This window comes from Myotis davidii, unplaced genomic scaffold, assembly GCF_000327345.1.
Source record: "Myotis davidii unplaced genomic scaffold, ASM32734v1 scaffold520, whole genome shotgun sequence".
NCBI lineage: Eukaryota > Metazoa > Chordata > Mammalia > Chiroptera > Vespertilionidae > Myotis > Myotis davidii.
The window spans coordinates 2,766,860-2,790,198 of NW_006292908.1; the positions used below are offsets into that span (position 1 = coordinate 2,766,860).

The 23,339-nt window shown below is 45.4% G+C and overlaps 1 long non-coding RNA gene across 1 annotated transcript in view; it reads right to left on the bottom strand.

The window, feature by feature from the left end:
• The window catches only part of LOC107183508, a 63,163-nt gene extending 39,892 nt beyond the window's left edge, over positions 1-23,271 (bottom strand). The window contains exons 1-2 of the long non-coding RNA XR_001514298.1: positions 23,144-23,271; positions 20,699-20,784 (exon numbers count right to left, since the gene is read on the bottom strand). This is a non-coding gene — a long non-coding RNA (uncharacterized LOC107183508). The remainder of the gene's footprint in view (positions 1-20,698; positions 20,785-23,143) is intronic.
• Between the last annotated feature and the right edge of the window lie 68 nt (positions 23,272-23,339).

The window sequence follows — 23,339 nt, forward strand, 5'->3', positions numbered from 1 at the left end:
TGAACAGAGGAAATATACTGATGCAGAAGAGTAAAGACTGGAGTTCAGAGCCTGCAAACTATCTCTGCAAAGGACCAAGTAAGTGTTGTAGGTTTTGTAGGCCACTATGTCTCTGTCGCAACCACCAAACTCTGCTGTTGTGTCATGAAAACAGCCATGGACGATACATAAATGAATAGGTGTAGCAGTGTTCCATTGAAACTTCAGAGGAAATATACTGATGCAGAAGAGTAAAGACTGGAGTTCAGAGCCTGCAAACTATCTCTGCAAAGGACCAAGTAAGTGTTGTAGGTTTTGTAGGCCACTATGTCTCTGTCGCAACCACCAAACTCTGCTGTTGTGTCATGAAAACAGCCATGGACGATACATAAATGAATAGGTGTAGCAGTGTTCCATTGAAACTTCATTTACAAAAATACATGTGGCAGGCCAGGTCTGGCCCATGGGCCACAGTTTACCAACCGTAGCTCTAGACCAGCCGTGGGCAAGCTACGGCCCGCGGGCCGGATCCGGCCCATTTGAAATGAATAAAACTAAAAAAAAAAAAGACCGTACCCTTTTATGTAATGATGTTTACTTTGAATTTATATTAGTTCACACAAACACTCCATCCATGCTTTTGTTCCGGCCCTCCGGTCCAGTTTAAGAACCCATTGTGGCCCTCGAGTCAAAAAGTTTGCCCACCCCTGCTCTAGACTATATTGAGCTTCCCCTTCTCTGGTATTTTCTTTTTCAAACATACTCAGTTACTATATGTCAGGCCCTCTTCAGCTTTTTTAAAGTTAACATATTTAATTCTTTAAAGTACTATATTATCTTCCCATTTAACAGATGAGAAAACTAAGGCACAGAGAGGCTGAGTAACTTCCCCAGGGTTGTGCAACCGGTAAACGGCAGAACTAGAACCTGAACCCAGGCAATCTGGCCACAGAGACCACAGCTTGCCACTCACTCCTGTGAGGTTTTAAACATGCAAAGAGCTCTCAAGAATTCACCTACCCTGCCCTTGCCAGGTGGCTCAGCTGGTGGGAGTGCCGTCCTGTACACCGAAAAGTGGTGGGTTCCCTTCCTGGTCAGGGCACAGACCTAGGTTTCATGTTCTGTCCCCCAGTCAGGGCATGCACAGGAGGCAACCAAAGGATGTTTCTCTCTCTATCCCCCTGCCCTTCTTCTCTCTCTAAAAATTGATGAAAACATATCCTCGGGTGAGGATTTTTTAAGTTTTTAATTCGTCTGCCCTTCCAGGACTCCTGGGGCTCTCCTCGGGCGGCTAGGACTCTGAGCAGATTCTTTTTGCTGCTATTTGTCCAAGTGGAGCCCAGGTCAATTCCACATCAGACTCCAGTGAGGGGGACACAGGGAGGCCTTGGGGTCCCGAAGCCGCCCTGCCATCGGGAGGGTCTCAGGTGCCTTGTTAAGGCCTCTAGAGCTTTGTCCAGCATTTTTCCCCGTTTCCCATAAGCCCAGAAGTCACTGTGTCCCCTGGAATAACTGGGGACAAAACGGTGCTCCTAGAACATGCTATTTAAGAAACAAGAGAAGTGATTGAGAAATTGCCATATTGCATGTAAAATTAATGACTACAGAAATAAACATTTCACTCAAGGTTCTCCTATAACACAAAATGATGGGCCATCCGGATGAAAGGAGACGATGATTGTCACTGTAAGTGAGGGATCTGCTATCACGGGTTTGGAAGTTTTCTCTGGTGGGTCTGGAGAAAGTAAACGAAAGCTGACTGTTGGTGTTCTGGTTGCACGAGGACAGGAGTTCAAAGCTAACCCGCTGCGTGCTAGCATTCTGCATGTGATCTGCCCTCCCTACCCCATCAGACTATCTAGATTATTCTTTTGGTCAGAATGTGCCTCTTTCGACAGGGTTAAAACCACCATCCACCTAATTAAGGAAGGCAGTAAACGGAACATTCCCTTTTGGGACACGGAAAGCTCCTGGGGTTGCCAAAAAGGACTGGAAATGCTTTCAGATTGAGATTACACATGCCGTCACCTCGGCGATTATAAATTACTAGCTCTGTGCAAGGACTGAGGATGTGAGTAGAACGAGAAAGCAGCTATTCTCTGAAACAGCCTCTGGGAAAGGGAAGTGGGTGTTCCCATGTCCCATTCACAAAAGCCACGGACCAGTCCCCAAACGCTGCGATGGCCTTTACTGCAGAGAAAAGACCATCCACTGTGTCCCTGTGGGAAAGGCTCCAGCTTTCACATCCTGGGAGAACAGAGAATGTTTGACTCAGGAAGGGAAGGACATTTTTGTAAGTTTTTTTTAAAAAAAAGACATTTTACCGTGGAAGTATATGTTGTCACCCAGAGGAACCCCCACTGTGGGACTGTGACGGGGGACCCTCGTGAGCTCAGCAGTTTTCATTGGACAGGAGACACGAAAGGGCAGAGGAGGAAATACATGGGAGGCCTACTATGTGCCAGGCTCCATGCGAGGGATGTAACATAATCACATGAAAGAACCAGCTAATTTAAAATGTCAGCTTCTGTCTTCAAGTCTTGAAGGTTGTTGATTATCATTTATAATATTTTTTCTTCTTTGTAGCTGTGTGGTGATGGGTGTTAACTAGACTTATGGTGGCAATACAGCTGACGCGGAACAACACAGGTTTGAACTGCACAGGTCTGCTTATACGCGGATTTTTTTTTTCCAATAAAATATACAGCCGATCCTCCTGGGTTTTACATTTGCAGATTCAACCAATTTCAAGTCAAAAACAGTATTTTCGATCCATGGTTAAGAAGCATACAGATATGGGGGGCCATCTGTATGCATTATTCTACACCATTTTATACACAGGACTTGAGCATCCTTGGATTTCTGTATCTGGGGCCTGGGGTGTTCTGGAACCAGTCCCCTGAGAATACAGAAGGACAACTATAGCTAAGTTCTCTATAGTTAAGCTCTGGGGGAGTCGAAAGTTATGCACAGATTTTCACTGCGTGGCAGTCAGCACCCCTGACTCCGCCACTGTTCAAGGATCAAGTGGATATACAAATACCGAATCATTGCTGTACACCTGTAACTAATACAATGTTACGTGTCAATAATATCTCATACAAAAAATAGAATTAAAAAAATCTTGCTGTTTCAATTGCTGTGAGAAAGTTTTACTTTTATCATGAAAACACCTCTTTCTCTGCCACCAATGCCTTCCTCCAAAGCAGGCCAAGGGAGACGGATGGGAAGAGGTCTGGTCCTGAGTGCACGGAGGGTGCCTGCCCGTCCTAGCACTGTCCGAGCAGGGGGAGCTCGGGGCACGCTCAGTACCCAGCCTCCTTCCCTCCTCCCTCCCCCACCACAAAGGGTGCAGGGCCCTTGGGGTTTAGAGGAGTAACCAAGGGGCAGGGCTCTGCCAGGACTGGTGTCCATCCCCTCGAGAAGCCACTACATCAGTAGACGCTGGAGATCCAACACGGCGCCGTGGGACTCGCGCTCGCGTCTGGATCACACCTCCTGCACTTGCTCCATCCGATCACTGCATCCTCGCTCCCCCCCAACTCCCACCCTCCACCCTCGCCACCCCCCACCTTCCCATGGAACCTGCAGAGCTGCTCCCAACACGGCAAACCCCCTGCCTCGACTTGGCTGAAACTCACTTTCCTTGACTTAAACGAATTTAGTCTCTTTTATATTTTCTGTGTGTCCTAGATACTGGCTAGCTTGGCTGTTTTAAGTTTTAAAATAAAGGCTGTGGGACTCTATCAGCCTTTACTGGTAGCTGAAACATCAGTGTCATACTGCTTGCTGAATTTAGATCGTGTCTATGTTCTCTGCACAGATAATTCCAATGTCCTCGTATGATCTCCATAGCAACCCAGTGAGGAATATATTACTACCCTCACTTTACAGAGGAGGAAAGTGAGCCTCAGGAGTTAGAAACGGGCCGGACAGCGATGATGATTCAAACCCAAGCACTGATTTCCCAGCCCACCGCTCTTAACCCTCAGGGAAGGCTGCCCGCAGAGCCCTCTTCATCCGGGTGGTTAGCATAAAGCCACACACAACTGCAGCTCAGAAACCATCGTCACTGTATCCTTTCACTGTGTGTTTTTACAAGTCATCGTTGGAAGGCTAAATTTAGGGGAGCTGGTGCTTAACATGATTTCGGTTGCGGATGCCACGGAGAAGCTGCCGGTGCCGCGGACTGGACCCGCCGCCCACAAGAAAGCGCACGCCACCCAGGCAGCGGTGGGTGGGCTGCCAACGGTAAGGGTGTCTCCACGGACAGGTCGGAATCCTTCTGAGTCACAGGCTGAAGTTGCCGGGTGGTCTCGCTCAGATATCACCAGCCAGCCCTCCCAGTCTCTGCCTTTATCTTCCAGTGAAGTGAGATGTGCCGTGTTCATGACTACATCCTGGCCATGGCACACGGAAATGACCCACAGTGGACATGTCACACGGCCAGGTCCCCGTGTCCTCAACGATGATGTTAAAGACTGAGTGACCTTCCTAGCCATCGACTTTAGTGACGTGGCGTTGTTTTGCTGCTGTGCGGGACACTGTCCCTACTAAAACAGCTTTGGCTGGTATTTTGTGTTTTTTAAAAAAAAATAGATTTTTATTGATTTAAGAGAAGAAGGGAGAGAGAGCTAGAAACATCAGTGATGAGAGAGAATCATTGATCGGCTGCCTCCTGCACGCCCCACACTGAGGACTGAGCCCAAAACCCAGGCATGTGCCCCGACTGGGAATCAAACCGTGACCTCCTAGTTCATGGGTCAATGCTCAACCACTGAGCCATGCTGGCTTGGCGGCTTGTATTTTAGAACACACATAATAATAAGGCACAATGCATTCTCCTAGCATGGAGCCCTTCAGAGAGAAAGGATTTCACAGCAGGGCATAAGAAAAATACTTAGGAGAAGCTAGATTGAGATGTAAGCCAGTCTAGAACTGCATGGACGTTAAGAGCCTGAGCTCTGGAATAAGAGAGTAAGTCAGGTGGCTATAGGTTTGAGTTTGGGTTCTGCCACTTACTTCCCGTGTGACCTTGAGCCATTTACTTAACTTAATCTCTCTGACTTTCTTTATCTGTGAAATGGGAATAATACTACACATCCTGCATGGTTCAGTTAATGTTAAGAGTACATGCTGAGATTAGATGAGAAACACACAGTTTGGCACATGGTAAGCACTGGATAGTGGGTGATATTATATTATTCTCAGTAATTATTAATGGACTGGTCATCTGACATGATTATAAAAAATGACATTCTGATCAACAGACAGTATATACATAAATATACATATACATAAACATATATACTGTATATACATTTATATATATAAACATATATATATATTTATCACTGTTAAAATATGTGGAATTAAACTATGGACTCTTCACTGAAAAGAAGCTGGAGTATCAATTTTTAAGGAATTAGAACATAATGAAAATGCTTAAAGATGAAATAATATGGCTTATCCTATCTTTAATCATTTGGAAGAATCCTCTAGGCTCAAGATTACATTAGTAAATATTAATCATCATTATTATACAATAGACATGCAAAAATACAGAGTAAGAGAGGTTTCCAGATGATAAAATAGCAATTATTCTTTTACTACAGAATATTCCATGATGTATCCTTTCATTAAGTCATCTGGAAGGTTTGTTTTTAAAAGATACTGAGAACATAATGGCTACTCAATGAGTGCTTATCGATGAAAGGCCAGAGAAAACCAGAGGTGCCTGCCTTTAGGTACCCTCTCGGATGACACCTCATTGCTCCCTCACAGGATAGAGATGGCGTGCCTGCTTTCGGGGTGAAGCCACTGTGTGCTAGAGAGCTTAACTTGCCAGCGTACGTGCACATGTAGTGAGTGGTGTCAAGTGACTAGTAATTAGCGCATCAGCATTCCAACCCTTGCCTGGCTGCGAAACCCATGCGGCTTTTAACCATACTCTCTGCTGGCTGCCAAATTTCACAATGAAACATGCCATTTCCTCCCAGTCAGCAGCTCTGCTGACCAGCTGTCTTACTCTCTCCATTATCAATCTTATAACCTGGCGGGGGGTGGGGGGGGGATGTTTACAGAATAAATACACAGAACGTGATGTCTCTTGAATAAATAAATTTCAAATTCAAAAAATAGAAGGTAAAAAATGCAATAGAATGCTGATCTGAGACAATTCAGTTCAAAAATACAGCCCCCTCTTCCGGCTTATTATGTTGGTGCAGATGCATGAGCTGCCATCCGAGCGAATGACACAGGTCACACACACCCCTTGTCCATCTGACTACTGACGGGTGTGAATGACACAGCACGACGAGCACGTGAAAACTGTGTGTGTGTATAAACCAAGAGAACGTCTCCAGCGTTAAGGAACCATAGCTTTTAGGAGATAAGCCACCGTTAAAAGTTAGTTTACATGCCAGTAAAGGAAGTTATCATCATAAACAATTTGCCTGTACTGGGAATAAAATGTAATCAATCTAGGATCATTTCCTTTTCATCTGTGTAAAAAAAAAAGGTAGTAACTTATTTATGGAATTATTACCAAGAATTTTTTTTTAATTAGGATTCGAGGACTAGGGTAGAAAGTCAGCATCGACAGGCGATCTAGCGCGGGCTAGTGACTCAGGCACTTCCGTGGGCATTGTAATAAGAAATGAGGGCCAGCTTGGCCCGTGAAAGGACACCTGAGCAGCCACGCAGGCCAATGCAAGGTAACAACTTACAAGTTTGCTAAGTCTCACAACACACAGACAAGAAACGGTAGATGTCATTGATTTTATCAGCTCAGACCCCCACTTCTCAACATATACCAGGTCTTTTTGTTGCAGTAGCTACCTGCTTAATTATTCTATTTAAACCAAACTTATCCGAGTCAGACGAGGAAGCCCGAGAGGAAGCATGATGTGGGAAGGTAAGATAACGCAAAGCTGCGGCTCAGTTGGAAAAGCCCAAGAAAGCACCCGGGCCGTGCCTTCATGACGGATGAGACTCTGCCAGAATCAGTAGCAGAAAAAAACCAGTTAGAGCATCGCAGCCAAAGCCAAAGAGTTCTCTGGAAGTCAGCTTTCTCTCCAGTGCAGCTCTGTCACCTGCAACCCAATGATGAAGGTCACGAACTATGGTTTTCATTTTTTCATAATGCACAGACGTGCTCAAGGTTAAAATGAGGGGATTAATAGAAACCAAATCGTAGCACCCACCTCGGAACATGACAGAGACAATGAAGACCGGATGTGGGTGCGTTTAAGTAGCACCACCCTTCCACAGCACAGAAACGGTGATGAGGTCGCAAGAGTCCTCCCCTGATTGCTTAGGCATTCATTTCCCCCTCAATCTCTCTTTTAAAGTTATGTACGTTCTAAAGAAGGTTTGGAAAATAAAGAAAACCATTGCCCATACCCCTGCCACCTTAAAACTATTATCATGTGTAACATTCCCACCTAGAATTGTTTTTTCATGTGTACAAAATCTTTTCTTTCACATCAGCAGAAATATACAGGGTGAGGCAAAAGGTTTACAGTTGAGTATCTGAAACACCGAGTTTATTCTTGTGCTGTTTATTCATTATTGTATTATTTTCCATATGAACAACAGTAAACTTACTTTTGCCCCACCCTCCATACTGTGTACCTTGCTTCTGTTCCCCTAAAATGTCTCTCGGCGATGCGTCCCTAGCGGTATTTAGAGCTGCCTCGCTCTCTTTCATTTATACCCTATAGGACACCAAGTCACTTGTCTGCAATTGCGTGTTATTACAAACAATCCCAAAGCTCGCATCTGGTACTCATCTCCGTATGCAGAGATGCGAGTATATTGTGGGATAAAGTCCTGGAAATGGATCTTCTTCAGCAGGTGTATCATGTAGTTAAAGTCATAGTGTCTATTGAATTGTGCGACCTGGACATTTCACACTGAATCCTGCACACAGCAAACACATTCCCTGTTGCCATATAACCTCCAAGATGAAAGTGTGTAGTGGTGTACCCTTCCTCACTTAGGGGGTATACTCAGCCTTTCCTCTAATGTCAGGCGGTTCAATATTCCTCGTGCTTTCCTCAGTAAATAATGCGAGGTCCCCCTCACACACTGTACCTTGCCTGCACCACCCCCCACCCCCAGGGCTGGTCCTCCACTCGCTGTGCCTCTCTTTGGAGGCAGGCATCCCCACCCCAGAATGTGCTCCAGGTCGCATGACCCCAGAGTGCCTTGCCTAAATGGCATGACCCATGCTGCAGCATGGACGGACCTTGAACACGTGTTTAGTGCAACAAACATTCCATTGTTTGGGAATTCTATTAAAATTTCTCAAACTGGTTATCATCTTCAGAGAGTTTAAACGTTCAATGTAGCTCAAATCTAACTCTAAGCTTCTGGGCTTTCCATGTTGCTTAGCAAGCTCCCTCCTACCCCCCACACCCCAGCCCCGTAGAACTATTCTCCTCCAGCTTTATTTGCTACATTTAGACCTTCAGTCCATTCCACACGTGTGTATCTGTGCAAACATAGCAAAAGGATGCATACCAAGTTATTACTACTGGCTATGTAGCGCTTCTATAGAACAGAACTGGGTCCTTTACAATGTATATGTATATTTTCATAAAGAAACAACAAAGAATATTCTATCCGACTCAAAAAAATAAAAAAACCCACAAAACCCACAGTAAATGTAAGCACTGCTGTCTCCCCTGCCAAGCTGAGAAAAGGAATAAAATAGACCAAATCACTTGGGAGCACTCAAATGTACTCAGCAAAAGCCCAACATCAACCCAGATTCGAGATAAGCTTTTTATCAGCTTTAGAACAACAATTTTTTTCCCTTACATGGTTTATCCAAATGGAAGAGTAAACAGTCCCACCTTCCATCAGGACAAAATGAACCTGTGGTTCATCGCAAGCTCAAGCTTAGGCTAATTAGTGAGAGAGGCCAGGACAGACCCTGATAACCACCCCCAAGGAAAACAGCAGCACGCGAGGGAGCAAGCAGATGGCCACTTGCAACTTAATGAGCAGACACTTCGGTTTGGATGGATGGCCCAACCCGGGGAGGTCTCTGGCTTCAGCTGGTCCCCTGGGAGCCCTGGATGGCTGGACTCCAGTATCTGTTCAGGGTACAGCCCTTCTCCTCCCATGAGTGGCTCCCATAATTCATGAGAAGCTAGTGTTTCTGTCAGGCAAGCACAGACCAGGGTCCACACTCCTTCGAGACGGATGCTAACTAACTCTTTACTTCCAGCCTCAAACAGGCAGACTGGGGAAGGAAAAGCGCTCTTCTAGCTTCTGAAGATCCCCTTTAAAAAGCAGCCCTAACTGGTTTGGCTCAGTGGCTAGAGCATCGGCCTGCAGACTGAAGGGTCCCGGGTTCAATTCCGGTCAAGGACACAAGCCCGGGTTGCGGGCTCTATCCCCAGTAGCAGGTGTGCAGAGGGCAATCGATCAGTGATACTCTCTCATTGTTGATGTTTCTCTCTCTCTCTCCCTCTCACTTCCTCTCTGAAATTATAAAAATATATTTAAGTTAAATAAGTAGCAGAAAGAATTGGCAGGAAGCAAACCGTACTGCGGTCATTTTTATAGACACCTGAGAGTAGGATCAGGCCTCAGGACAGGGCCCGGGGGTGCAAAGGTCAACTCAGTAAAGGGAACGAGGAAGGAGCCAGAGCCTGCTTCTTGTATTTCCCAGTTTTGCTTAGGGCAAGGACGCACCCTTTTCCCCTGCAGGTCAGCCCTGCAGGCCTTCCCTGGTGCGAACAGGCTGCCCAGATCAAAGTGTCTGCGAATTACACTGCAAGTGGCTGGCATGCATAGCAAGATCCCAGACAGGGCCTTAGGTGGATCTGCCAAGGCCTAGTAGAATATATACACCTTTAAGCACTTCCTTTTTTGTATAAGCATCTCTAAAAACAAGGTGAAGAAACAGGTGTGTGGACAGGGGATTAGGGCTCAGCCCAGCTTTGAGTTTTGAAAGGAATTGCAGCTCAAAAACATCTATATATATAAAACCCTAACATGCAATAGACCAAACGGCGGAACAACTGAACAACCGGTCGCTATGATGTGTGCTGACCACCAGGGGGTGCATGCAGAACATGGTGGGCATCAGCAGCAGGCGGCAGAGCACAGGACATGGCAGGCATCAGCCACAGCGGGATGGTAGAGCAGGTGAGCAGGACTGCCAGACCAAGGCGGGACTCTGGTCACTATCATCGGGGTGAGCCTCTAGTAGTTACTGAAAATTCTTTGCTCCTGTGCGCTGCGGTCTCGCCCGGCACTTGCACCTGCTGCAGGCATCAACCCCGCTTGCACCTGCTGCCAGCGCCCGGCGCCGGCCCTGATCGCTCAGCGCCATCAGCAGGTATGAGCGGCGGCTGCCAGCCCCAATTGCCCCTCAGGGCTTCTCCACCTCCCCCTGCTCCTGAGGGGCAATCAGGGCTGGCAGCCACCTCTCACACCCACTGCTGGCAATGGCCCCGCTTACACCGGTAGCCGGCTCCAGAGCCACTGCTCACAGCTGCTGCCAGTCCCCAGTGCCAGTCCCAATCACTGGGTGCCGTCAGTGGGTGCGAGAGGCAGCTGCCAGCCCCAATCGCCCCTGAGGGCTTCTCCACCTCCCCCTGCTCCTGAGGGGTGATTGGGGCAGCAGCCACCGCTTGCACCCACTGATGGCACCGACCCAATCACTCCACGCCATCAGCAGGTGTGAGCGGGGCTGGCACCACAGCGTGTGGGAGTGGCAGCGGTGGGAACGGGGCTGCAGGCAGCCCCTCTCACTGCAAACATATTAAACAGGAAAAGGAAGTTGGAGTTTGAGAACTGGAGGCCATAGGAACTTTTTGTTTCTAAAGGATTGACTGTGACTGCCAACAATTTCGTAGTTGTAGCTGCTTTCAAAAGGGAGGAATGTGATAACAGCTCCTGGGTGGGACAACTTTGGCTGCACCGATTAAATCTACGCTTAAGGCTCACAGAGAACAGCTTGGACTGCACTATGTTTTTTGGGTTGTTTTTTTTTAAGAAACAGCTATGCATTTTATGTGCCTGCAGCCTTGCCAGGTGTGGGGGCTCTGGCACTAGCTTAGACATTAACAAAGGGAGCTGTACTACACTGGGTCACGGCGTTATACAACTCCAATCATCACGAATGAGTCTCTCACTAAAACCCTACAGGTGTGGTTTTGGAGAGACGTGCTCCGTGAGTCTGAGGGCCTTTCCTTTCATGAAGGGCCATGTCACTAAGCTCCCAGGAAGCACGAGTCCGCGAGAGAATGGGTGACAAGCACGGGGCACATTCAGCTGGCGCTTTTATTTGCTCTTTTTCTTTTGGTAAATAAATCATTTTAAACTCCATAGAAATGCATCTCGATTTTGCACCCAATATTTTTATTTTTTGTTAATCCTCACCCAAGGACATTTTTCCATTGATTTTTAGAAAGAGTGGAAGGAGAGAGAGAGAAACATCGATGTGAGAGAGACACCTCGATGTGTTGCCTCCTGCACAGGCCCCACCAGGGCTGGGGGTGGAGACTGCAACCAAGGTATGTGCCCTCGATTGCGATGGAACCTGGCATCCCTCAGTCTGCAGGCTGGTGCTCTACCCACTGAGCCAGACCAGCTAGGGCTACATCCAATATCTTAAGCTTTGTTCTTGTCATAATTTGATGAGTTCGGGACCTATATATATATACTTTTAATCCTCAGCTGAGGACATATTTTTATTGTTTTTTAGAGCGAGAGGAAGGGAGAGAGAAACACCAACTGGTTGCCTCCTGTACTCGCCCCAACCAAGGATTTAACCTGCAACTTAGGTAAGTGCCCTGACCGGGAATTGAACTCGCAACCTTTGGTGTATGGGATGTCACACAACCAAATGAGTCACCCGGCCAGGGCAGGACATATGATTTTAATACTGCTGATGATAATTCTAAAATACTTGAAAAAAAATCAACAATATGTTGTCAAACTCCTATAGTCTCCATTTTTCCACATTTGAATACAAATAATATTAATATTAGAAACTGCCCCATGGTTTCTGGTTCCAGGACAAGATGGCATAACCGTACTTCTCCCTATTCCTCCTGCTATGGACAGGTAAAATCACTCAACATTATACATGAAACACACATAAGACAACTCTGGATGTTTCCAAGTTCTGAAAGAAAAGAAAACTCTATCTTCCTTGTAATGTCCTTCAAGAATGAGGGAGAAACCCGACATTCTCAGGTGAAAGGAAGGAAGAGAATTTGTCAGCAGACCTGTCCTGAAAGAATGGCTTAAAACATTCTTGAAATCAGAAAGGAAATGATAAACGAAGGAATCTTGAAAAGGCAGAAAGAAAGAGCAAAAAGGGTATAAATTTAGGTAAATACATTAAATTGTTTTTGATGATTGAAGCAAAAAAATGATAATAACATTATTTGAGGTGGTTCTTAATGTATGTAGACGAAATATTTAGGACAATTACATTCTAAATCGGGGTGGGGGAGCAAAGGGGCCCGAAGGGAGGTACGGTTTCTATACGTTATTCAAACTAGAATATGTCAAACCAGTAGACTGTGATAAGCTATGCACACGGAATATAATGCCTAGAGCAACCACAAAGAACGCTATGAAGACACACACTCAAACCACCATAGGTAAGCTAAAATGAAATTTTAAAAACTGTTTTAGTAACCCACAGAAAGGCAAAATGGAGAAACAGAAAACAAAAAAATGGAATATTTAAGTAACGTGATCAATAACTATGCTAAATAAAAATAATCTAAATTGACCAATCAACCAGAGATTGGCAGAGTGGGTAAAAACCTGGCCAAACTGCATGTTATCTCCAGGGCATTGTGCTGGGTGAGAAAAGCCCCCCAGAAGGTCACACACTGTGTTGTTCCACTTAGATAACATTTTCAAAATGACAAAGCTATTAATATGGAGAATAGACTAATGGTTGCCAGGCATTAGCAATAATTAAGGGAATGACTATAAAGGTACAGTGTGAGGGAGATCTGTGTAGTGAAGGATTAGTCCTGTATCTTAATTGCAGTGGTAGTTACACGAATCTACACGTTATAGGATGGCATAGATCTAACTACACACATGCATGCATTGTACCAATGTCAACTTTCTAGTTTTAATTTGTACTATGGTTACGTAAGATGTAGCCCTTTACCAGTTTTCCCAATGGTGATGCTACATCTTATGTAACCACTGGAAACACTGGGTAAAGGGTACACATTGATGTTTCTCTCTCCCTCTGTACAATTTTGCAGCTTCCTGTGAATCTGTAGTTAACTCACCAACAGCAAACCCTGTGTAAATTCAAAACCAGGCTCTACCACTCCCTGTGTGAACTGGGCGCATTCAGTCAATCTGTGCCTTGGGTTTGTCATTCAAAAAATTAAATATTAGCCCTGGCCAGTGTGGCTCAGTGATTGGGCATCATCCCATGCACCTAGAGGTTGCCAGTTCCGATTCCTGGTCAGGGCACAGGCCCAGTTTGCAGGCTCCATCCCCAGTTGTAGTGGGGGCGGGGCATGAGGCAGCCAATTGATGTTTCTCTTTCACATCAATGTTTCTCTCTCCCTCTGCCTTCCTCTCTAAAATCAATAAAAACGTTTAAATATATATCTCAAAATAATAATAATGTGTTATAGCACCCATTTTATAAATTAATGACATTTTAAATATCCAACTTTTGTTATAGCACACATTTTATAAATTAATGATATTTTAAATATCCAACTTTTTCATTTAGGCCGAAGTTCAATTTCCATGTATACTGTCACTTTTTAAAAAATATATTTTATTGATTTTTTTACAGAGAGGAAGGGAGAGGGATAGTTAGAAACATCAAATGAGAGAGATCATCGATGAGCTGCCTCCCGCACACCCCCCACTGGGGATGTGCCTGCAACCAAGGTACATGCCCCTGACCGGAATTGAACCCAGGACCTTTCAGTTCGCAGGCTGACGCTCTATCCACTGCGCCAAACCGGTTAAAGCTATACTATCACTTTTAAAAAGCAATGAGAAAGTTACAAGACTGAATAAGCATAAGAGAAACTGAACCTTGAGAGCATCTTTTTCTTCATGTAACTCCAGACCATTTGGTTGTCTGGTAATATTATTTTTCTTTATAATTCAAATATTTAGTGAGTCCTTTTGATGTTGAAAACCCAAATTCTGAAAGTTCAGAAAGTGTTAGGTGTTTGTGGGAATGAGAAATTACACTGCAGGTTCCAATGGGATCCACTGCGGTTGCCCTGCCTTATCTGGCCAACAGGTGGCAGCACGCTCCAGGGAAGCGTCTCAGGATTCCTGTGACCGATTTTCCGCGGGAGAGTGAGTATTCCGAACTGTTGGACTGTGGACTCCAAGTAAACAGAAATCTGTTTACAGTGTTGCTTCTAGCCAGACTGTATTTCCAAAGCAGTAGAGGTCACACCCACCATTTTACAAAGTGGATCCAGGTCACCACTGTTGCCAATTCCCAACTGCTTGTTCATTCGCAAAGATAGCCCAGCACACACTGGCACGGGTCCTGCCAAGCCAGAGAGGAGAGAGGTACAGGAACAACAGAAACTGGAGAAAACAAGAGACTGAAGCATGCTGGAGGGATCAGAACATCTCCCATCTGCGCATTCGATAACATTTCAGTCTAATAAATGTGATTAATAATATGTGATATTTTTACTGTTTATAATACTAACCCTTTATATATAACTCTAACTGCTAAAAATAATATAATCTAACTACAAAAACTAATGATTTTTAAAGTTGATTAATTTTTTCATTCTTTTTTTTAAATTGAATTTATTGGGGTGACATTGGTTCGCAAAACCACACAGGTTTCAACTGTACGACTCAATAAAAACATCTGTGCGCTGTGTTGTGTGCCCATCACCCCAAGCAAAGTCTCTTACATGCTGTGTTGTGTGCCCATCACCCCAAGCAAATCTCTTTCCGTCCCCTTTTCCCTCTTTGTACAAATAAATGCTTCTGTAAAAATAGAAGAATTTACCCTAGGGCATATGTACTTCTGTTTAGAGTGACATTCAACATCTTCACATATTTTATTATACCTGGAGGATGTTACTAGCATGTTAGTCCTTTCATAGACTAATAAAATTATGGCAAGCCCTACCCAGTTTGGCTCAGTGAATAGTGTCTCAAGCCATGCACTGTGTGCGGGAAGCAACCAGTATCTGTGTCTCTCTCACATCAATGTTTTTCTGTCTCTCCCCTTCCCTTCCACTCTCTCAAAATATCAATGGAAAAATTTCCTCAGGTGAGGATTAACAAAAAATAAAAATAAACAAAATAAAATTATGGTAAAATGTCAGGCAAGTTAGAGTTAAAAAATAATTACTTTGAGTTAGTTTATTTTGTTTGGTTAGGTTCAGTCATTAGCAGAATGCATTCATTTGTGCGTTTTCCTGACTTTATTTTATTCTGCTATGTTGTCATATTTACCTACACAAACAATTAATGGTATATCCTTGATTTCAAAAATGTTTGAGGTTCTGGCATGCTCTCTATTAAAGGGTAACTATTTGTATCCCTAGTTTCCATGCGATTTCCTAGGAGACTGAGAAATCAGTTGCTATTTAAACACAAAACTAAACTGACTATACGTGTTTAACAAATAACTGACTTGAGACTTGCTTGAAATCATATAGGGGAGTGGCCACTAAACTTAACAATGTGTCAAGCATGAGTCAGATTATGAACCTGAATTTCAAATGGAACTCGGAGACTTTTGTAGCATGGCATCTTCTTGTGCACAGTCTCAGCTAGGACTCTGTTGTCTCTGGCAGCATGGCACTGGAAGAAGTAGAATCATAGGCCCGGCCAGCGTAGCTCAGTGATTGAACAACGATCCATGAACCAGGAGGTCACATTCAATTCCTGGTCAGGGCACATGTCCGGGTTGCGGCCTCAATCCCCAGTGGGGGGTGTCAGGAGGTAGCCGATCGATGATTCTCTCTTACCATTGGTGTTTCTATCTCTCTCCCTCTTCCTTCCTCTCTCTGAAAATTAATTTAAAAACATATTATTTTTAAAGTAGAATCACAGTATCACTCCAGGTCTGTGTGTAATTCTCAGAGTTGGTGAGTGCAGGACCAACGGTTAGATCTTTCCATCCCCCATGCAACCAGTCTAGACAGTTGTTCAGTGTGAAAGTGAAGATGATGATGATGATGATGATATGATGATGATATTGGGTTGGTTTGCTAAGAAATTGAACAAAGGGACTTTACCAGATAAAGAACTGAAGTACAGCCCTAACCGGTTTGGCTCAGCGGATAGAGCGTCGGCCTGTGGACTGAAAGGTCCCAGGTTCGATTCCAGTCAAGGGCATGTCCTTTGGTTGTGGGCACATCCCCAGTGGGGGATGTGCAGGAGGCAGCTGATCAATGATTCTCATCGATGTTTCTAACTTTCTATCCCTCTCCCTTCCTCTCTGTAAAAATCAATAAAATATATTTTTTAAAAAAAAGAACTGAAGTACATTAACTATATATTAAAGTTAATTTCTAAAAATAAGTAATTTTAATTTTAAAAAGAAATGTCTTCCCTAATAATAGACAAACATGTAAACTGACCATACCTTTGCTACGCTAACCAGCCAATCAGGAGAATATGCAAATTAACCTAACAAAGATGGCGGTTAATTTGCATACGTAGCTCCAAGTGATGGAGCGAAGCCTGGCAGCTCCGGGGCTGGCTCCAGCCCGAGCCCGGCCAGAGCGAAGGCCTGGGTGCCGGGGGCCGGAGGAAAACCGGTGCCGGCAGCCAGGGGAAAGGAAGGCCTATTGCACGAATCTCTTCGTGCAACAGGCCTCTAGTATAGTATAATCAAAGTGCTTTTCTAGGTCCAAGGAATATTAACATGAACAAGTTAAGAAATGGAAATCATAACAGAGCCCTTCCTGGGGGGCTGAGGAAGGTTTCACAGGGAAGATACCATGTAAACTGGCCTTGAAGGATGCTGAGGATTTCAACCAAAAGTAATAAGTCATTAAAGACAACAGTCAGAGCAAGGGCATGAGAGAAATGGCGCCTCAGCTGTGGGGCCCAAGCACACAGGGAGAATAGCTACAGACCAGAAGGATAAAGATGCTGACGGGTAAGGGTGTGCACCTGATAGTCTGAGGATACAGCAAAGCAGCAGAGATTTATAAATAGGGGATTACATAATCAGATCCATGGCAGGACTCCAGCAGTCATCTGAAAAGTGCACAGGAGAAGGAGGCATAGGAGGCAAGGAGATCATTTAAGAAGCTATTACATGAAAGACAAAAAAAGGCCTGAATTAAAGTAGAAAACAAGACAACTTTGACTATTTCAGATGATGATTCCAAAGGATCGGAGTTTTAAGATGATCAATTCCTGGTTCCTTACACTGGCCCTAAAATTCCTGCTTAGTCATGACAATGTGAGGCAAAAAATGGCAAGTTAATAAAGTAAAACAATTATTTCATTATAACAATTCCATAATAATTCTTTCTTAATAAGAAGATTAGAAATGGAGGCAGGCAGTCAAATTGGATTTTCTCCTTACTTTGACATCTCAGTGTTGAAGCATCAGTCAAATACCCAGGTTAGATGTTTGGACGAGTTTGAAATTAAGATTTGGGGCTTGGTAGATGGAATGTGGTGATATAATAAAGACTTTGTGGTTGGTCTTCATCCCCCGTTCCTGGCACAGACTGAGCCTATAACCTGTGGAGTCTGCACTCACTCCGGGCTCATGTCAGAATGAATTAAATCGTAGGGCACCCTTTGTGTCCGCATGGAACTGGAGAAGTGCATGTGGGATGGAACACTCACCTATTTATGTCACAGTGTTATGAGTAGAGACAGTTTTCCTCTAGTAGCCGAGTCAGGTGTGGGAGTACGGATTTGGCATCATTTGTGTGTGAGTATCAGCGTGCCGTCGCTCCCTGAGAGAAGGCGTATAGGCAGAGAAGAGTGCTACTCATGAGCTGGGCAAAAGCCTACATAAGGAGTAGGCAGTAGAGAGAAGCCAGCTGGGCAATGTGCGGACGGAGTGGTGGAGAAAAAATAGTGACCAAGAAACTAAATGTTTGAAAAATGGGCAGGCTGCCAACAGTGACCAACACTAGAGTTCACACAAGACAAGGACTGAGAAGAGACCACCGGATTTGGCAACAAGGCCACTAACTCCGAAAGTTCAGCGTCAGTGGGATGGTGAGAGAGGCTGGATCGCGCCAGGTTGAGAAATAAGACGTGACTGCATCCTTCTCTCCATACTTCAATTATTTCCGAAAATTATATGTTAGTATAAAATAAAATTATAGCTTAACATATTTCAGCACACTCTCTTTCCGCAGGGATGGTAACATGCAAAACTGTGGTCACTTTGGCTCTTAACGGTCAAGCATCCGCTGTCTGAAATGCCACGGTAAAGAACACCTCCTTCCCCCAACAGCAAAGTCCAAAACACAGTTTTGTTTTCAATGATGTTTCTACTGTACTTAAAGCATAAGCACAACCAGTAGAGAGAACAGTAACCCACCACACCCCTTGTGAGGTAAATCCACACCTATACATGAAAGGGCAAACACTGAACACGCAAGAGATTCAAAGACGACAATATTTTACACTTTATATGTATTTTCCAGAATTAAATTAAATGTCGTCGCTGCATTACTCTTGGCACTGGTGTTCTTTAACCCATTTACTAAAAACAAAACAAAATCAATGGAGTTACCCGTCCTGCTTTGGCCCCAGAAGTAGATCGGACCCCGGTTATGTTAAATTGACCTCTAAGTCAAACCACTGTCGGATACTTGTTGGTATTCCCTGACAAGAGAGCAACAACACCATTTTCAAAGGTACGTATGTCCTCTTACATGTCCACAGAGTGAAGCCATCGACAACGTGAAGATATTCCTGTTTGGTCCGATCTTCCTGGGGGAGGAGGGAACGAACATCCCACTACCATCATCTCCCTTTCAAAGGGCCACTTTGACGAGATTTGTCAAAACAACCTATTAGTCTTGGCAACTAGCCAATCAGACGAAAACGAACACCCAGCACCCAGGGAAACTAAATCTGGTGGGAGTTGCTTTTCTGTGGTCAGGTGGCTCAATTTCCCAATTACTGGTCAAACACTCGGACACCACCACCACCAAACCACCAGCCACACCAGGTCGTTTTCCACTCCCAATCATTTCACTTCATGTGAACATTGGGCCTCTGGGCAACTGAGAATTCCCTCTTCAACATCAGAACTATGGCTTATGGCTTCTGGTTTGTTTTTTTTTTTCTTTCATGAACTTGTAATGCTTTTATGACAAGGAAATAAAGCTTTTTGTTTGTTTAAAAAGTTCATTCAAGTCACTCTGGGAGGCCCCGTCTGGTGTCTTAGAGGAGGAATCCCAGTAGGCCATATAAGATCTATAAGCACAGCCAAAACCGGTTTGGCTCAGTGGATAGAGCGTCGGCCTGAGGACTGAAGGGTCCCAGGTTCGATTCCGGTCAAGGGCATGTACCTGGGTTGCGGGCACATCCCTAGTGGGGGGTGTGCAGGAGGCAGCTGATCGATGTTTCTCTCTCATCGATGTTTCTAACTATCTCTCTCCCTTTCTCTCTGTAAAAAATCAATAAAATATATTTTTAAAAAAAAAGATCTATAAGCACAGAAATGAGAGATTTGTGTTGGTTTTAGACTCTGCTGGATGCCCAGCACTTAAATCAGTCCTTTGTCCATGTGGACACCTAGACACAACCGTTTAAAGAATGGATCAGAATCCACATCTGTCAGACTCAGAAGTCTATACTCTACCTACCACATCAGTCTCCCAAACTAACTTGATAAGAATCATTTCCAGTATTTGTCAAAAATATAAATTCCTACAACTCTTCCTAGGCGTGCTGATTGAAGGCCCAGAAATATGTGCTTTTAGCAAAGACCCTAAATAATTCTGACCATCAGGCAAATTCAGATGTGTGGCAATGTTCCTTCTCCCAGCCTCCACACTCTCAACAGCTCAACCCTCCCTCACCAAACACCAACAACAGAGCACATTCATTGAGCACTGTTCTAAGTGGGTTAACACACCTGATGCTCATAACAACCCTATGACATAGGTACTACAACTACCCTCATTTTTTTCAGAAAAGGAGACTCAGGCACAGAAAATTTAAGAAGTTTGCACAAGATTACAGAGCTAACAACTGAGAAGTCCGGGACTTGAACCTGAAATTGTAACCAATACATGATTTTGCCCAGACCCGCTTGTCCCATTTGTCCCCAACGTGCTGGCCCCAATGTTTCCCTTCGGGTGTTCATTTTCTCTCCTGTTAATGAAATTCAACGGGTACGGATGCTGGACCACACCGGAGAGGTAACACTGGAAACGCAGAACCCCTGCTCTCGTGGAGTTCACACTCTGGGAGTTATGAGTGGTAAGCAAAGCGAGGAGGCTTATCTTTCATTTCATGTGAGCCCCTCACTTTTCGTACCAGTGTTTCGCATATACTAATGTTCAGTAATATTTGCCGAGTGAGGGAATGACCCACTTCCCTGCAGCATCAGAGGCCATTGTCTCTATCCGTCATTACCACTGGTGGCGGCTTACAGCTAAAGAACTGCCAGCAGGCGTGTCTCCCTTGATGAAGACCAGGAAGTAGAGCGCTGTAGAAGGACACAGTAATGCAAGCAGTTGAACTTGACTGAATGGATAGCTGTACTCACCAATCACCAGTGTACAAATCAGGAAGTGAGGCCTTGCCAGACACTGAAGCTGCTGGTGCCTTAACCCCCGACTCCCCAGCCTGCAACTGTAAGAAATAAATGTCCATCGTTTATGAGCCACTGGTCTATGGTCTCCTTGGTTTAGCAGCCCGAATGGACTAAAACCAGGGGTGGGCAAACTTTTTGACTCGAGGGCCACAGTGGGTTCTTAAACTGGACCAGAGGGCCGGAACAAAAGCATGGATGGAGTGTTTGTGTGAACTAATATAAATTCAAAGTAAACATCATTACATAAAAGGGGATGGTCTTTTTTTTCCAATAGTTTTATTCATTTCATACGGTGGGCCGTATAGTTTTATTCATTTCAAACGGGCGGATCCGGCCCGCGGGCCGTAGTTTGCCCACTGCTGGACTAAAACACCAGGTAAGCAGAAACTGTTGGTTAAGGCTCCTAAAAGGTAATCGGTTGCTATCCCACTGGAAATTTAAACCAAGTCCTAGAAGGTAGCTCTAAATCTTTGGTCTACATCTCTTGTAATTAAGTAATTAATTTGCATTTTAAATATAGTATTACCACCTTATAAGGAATGATAGAATTTTGAGGTTTTTTCCTAGTGTGTCACTTTCTTGCCTACTTAGGTAAGAAATTAGATTATCTATTGAGGCAAATGCCACTATTACACAGTCAACACTCATCTGTCTCTCCTTTTTCTGCCTTTACCATTTCTGCCTCTTTACATAGCCCCTCTGGGGAAATTCCCTGAGCTGTACTCAAACCAACCTCTAAGGAGCCCATAGACGGAAGAAAGGGGCTGACAGCTTCAGAATTAAACCAAGTTTATTAGGGGAACTTACAGACAGAAGCAGAGACTGGAGCGGCAGTGAGTTAGTAAAACCTTCACACCCACAAGCGGACGCAGCTTCATATATAGAGCCTCCACGAACACAGGTGACCTGCAGCCACGCCACGTGCTCATTACGCAGGTGCTCGTTAAGCAGGTGGCTTGTAGCCAAATGGCACGTGCTCATTAGGCACTGTGTGTGTGAAGCAGTGAGCGACTGACCTGGCCTCCTTTTCTATGCAAGAACATTGCTTTCAGGTGCTAGGAGCCACTCCTCCCAGCGCAGGCTGCTGGTCACTGAGAGCAACTTGCTTCTTAAGATGGCATCAGGCCCGGGCCAGTTTGGCTCAGTGGATGGAGTAGTGGACTTGGGGGTCCCTAGTTCAGTTCCGGTCAAGGGTGCATAGCCAGGTTGTGGGCCGGTCCACAGTTGGTGGAGGGGGGTTGCGGGGGGCAGCCAATCGGTGATTCTCTCTCATCGTTGATGTTTCTGTCTCTCTCCCTCTCCCTTCCTCTGTGAAATCAATAAAATATATATATATTTATTTAAGAATAAATAAAAAGATGGCATCCGTCAGGTCAAGCCCAGACACCAGTCTTCCTGACACCCTTACTTTGTTCACCTTCCCCAGATTGTCGCTGGCCTCCCCTCAGCTCTGCGCCAGTCCGTCCTGGAGGCTTTGCCCACACTCCCCGTTGGTGAGAGGCCTTGACATGTAACCCAATGAGCTGTGAGGGGAAATCTGCTGGGCTGGGAGGCTTTCCTTGTCTTCAAAGGGGCAGAAGGGCAGGTGCTCCCTTTCCCTGCTTCTGGCATCCTCTGTCATCTGCAGACAGCTGTGTTAGGGCCGTGAGGGAGGCAGCGTGCAGAACAAGCCGAGACGCTAAGAGGGCAGAGCAGACATAGGAAGGGGACCTGGTGCCGGGACGATGTCATCAGGCCATGGGAATTACCCAGCCCTGGGCGCGCCCTCCCTTCACACAGCTAGCTGAGTGGGATAACAAAAGGCTTAAAGATGGACGTTTAGGACGGTTTTCTGCCCCCACCGTTGAAAGCATTCCTTCTCTCCTTCAACAGTTCCTCTCCTAAGTGGTAGACTTCTCGATACAGTAGGTTGGATGCAGAGAGCTGAAACACAGGCAATCTCGTTTGTCCTCTGGCTTTGTAAAACTGCCGTGTTCACTTCACAGTGATTAAGAATGAGCGTGTCTTTTTATGTATGTCACCTTGTACTAACATTTTAAAAATAATTAAATACAAATAAAAGGGGAAATGTTTGCAACTTTAAACATGGGAAAAGCCACGGAAGAACCGTACATGGTCAGTAACGAGGAGAGGGGACTACCTTCTCCCCAACCTCCCGAGTTTAAACAACAGGACACACCGTTTTCAGCCACTAAATGGCCAAGGATAATCTACACACTACGTTTCCTGGCAGCCGGGGTCCGTGAACACGAAACCCGCTGGGAGGGCGAGGGCGGGGGCGGGAGAGCCCCGCGTCTGAGCTCGGGGACCGGCGCCTCGGCCCGCGGGCGGCTGGGCTCTGGGCGGAGACGTGGCTACAGCCGAGCTGCTGGGCAGGAGAGCAACACAGGTTGTTACCGTTTATTCGGCCTGTTTGTCCACGTGTGGACTTTTGTGGGAGACCCGGGAACAGCACTGGAAATGCAGGAACACGTTCCCAAAGCCTCGGAGGCGGGCGCACCGGGCGTGACTGGGCATCAACGTGGAGGGCGACGGAGGGTGGAGGGAGAAGGTGGTGGGAGGTGACGGGGGGCGGGCGGCCCAGGTGGGGAGG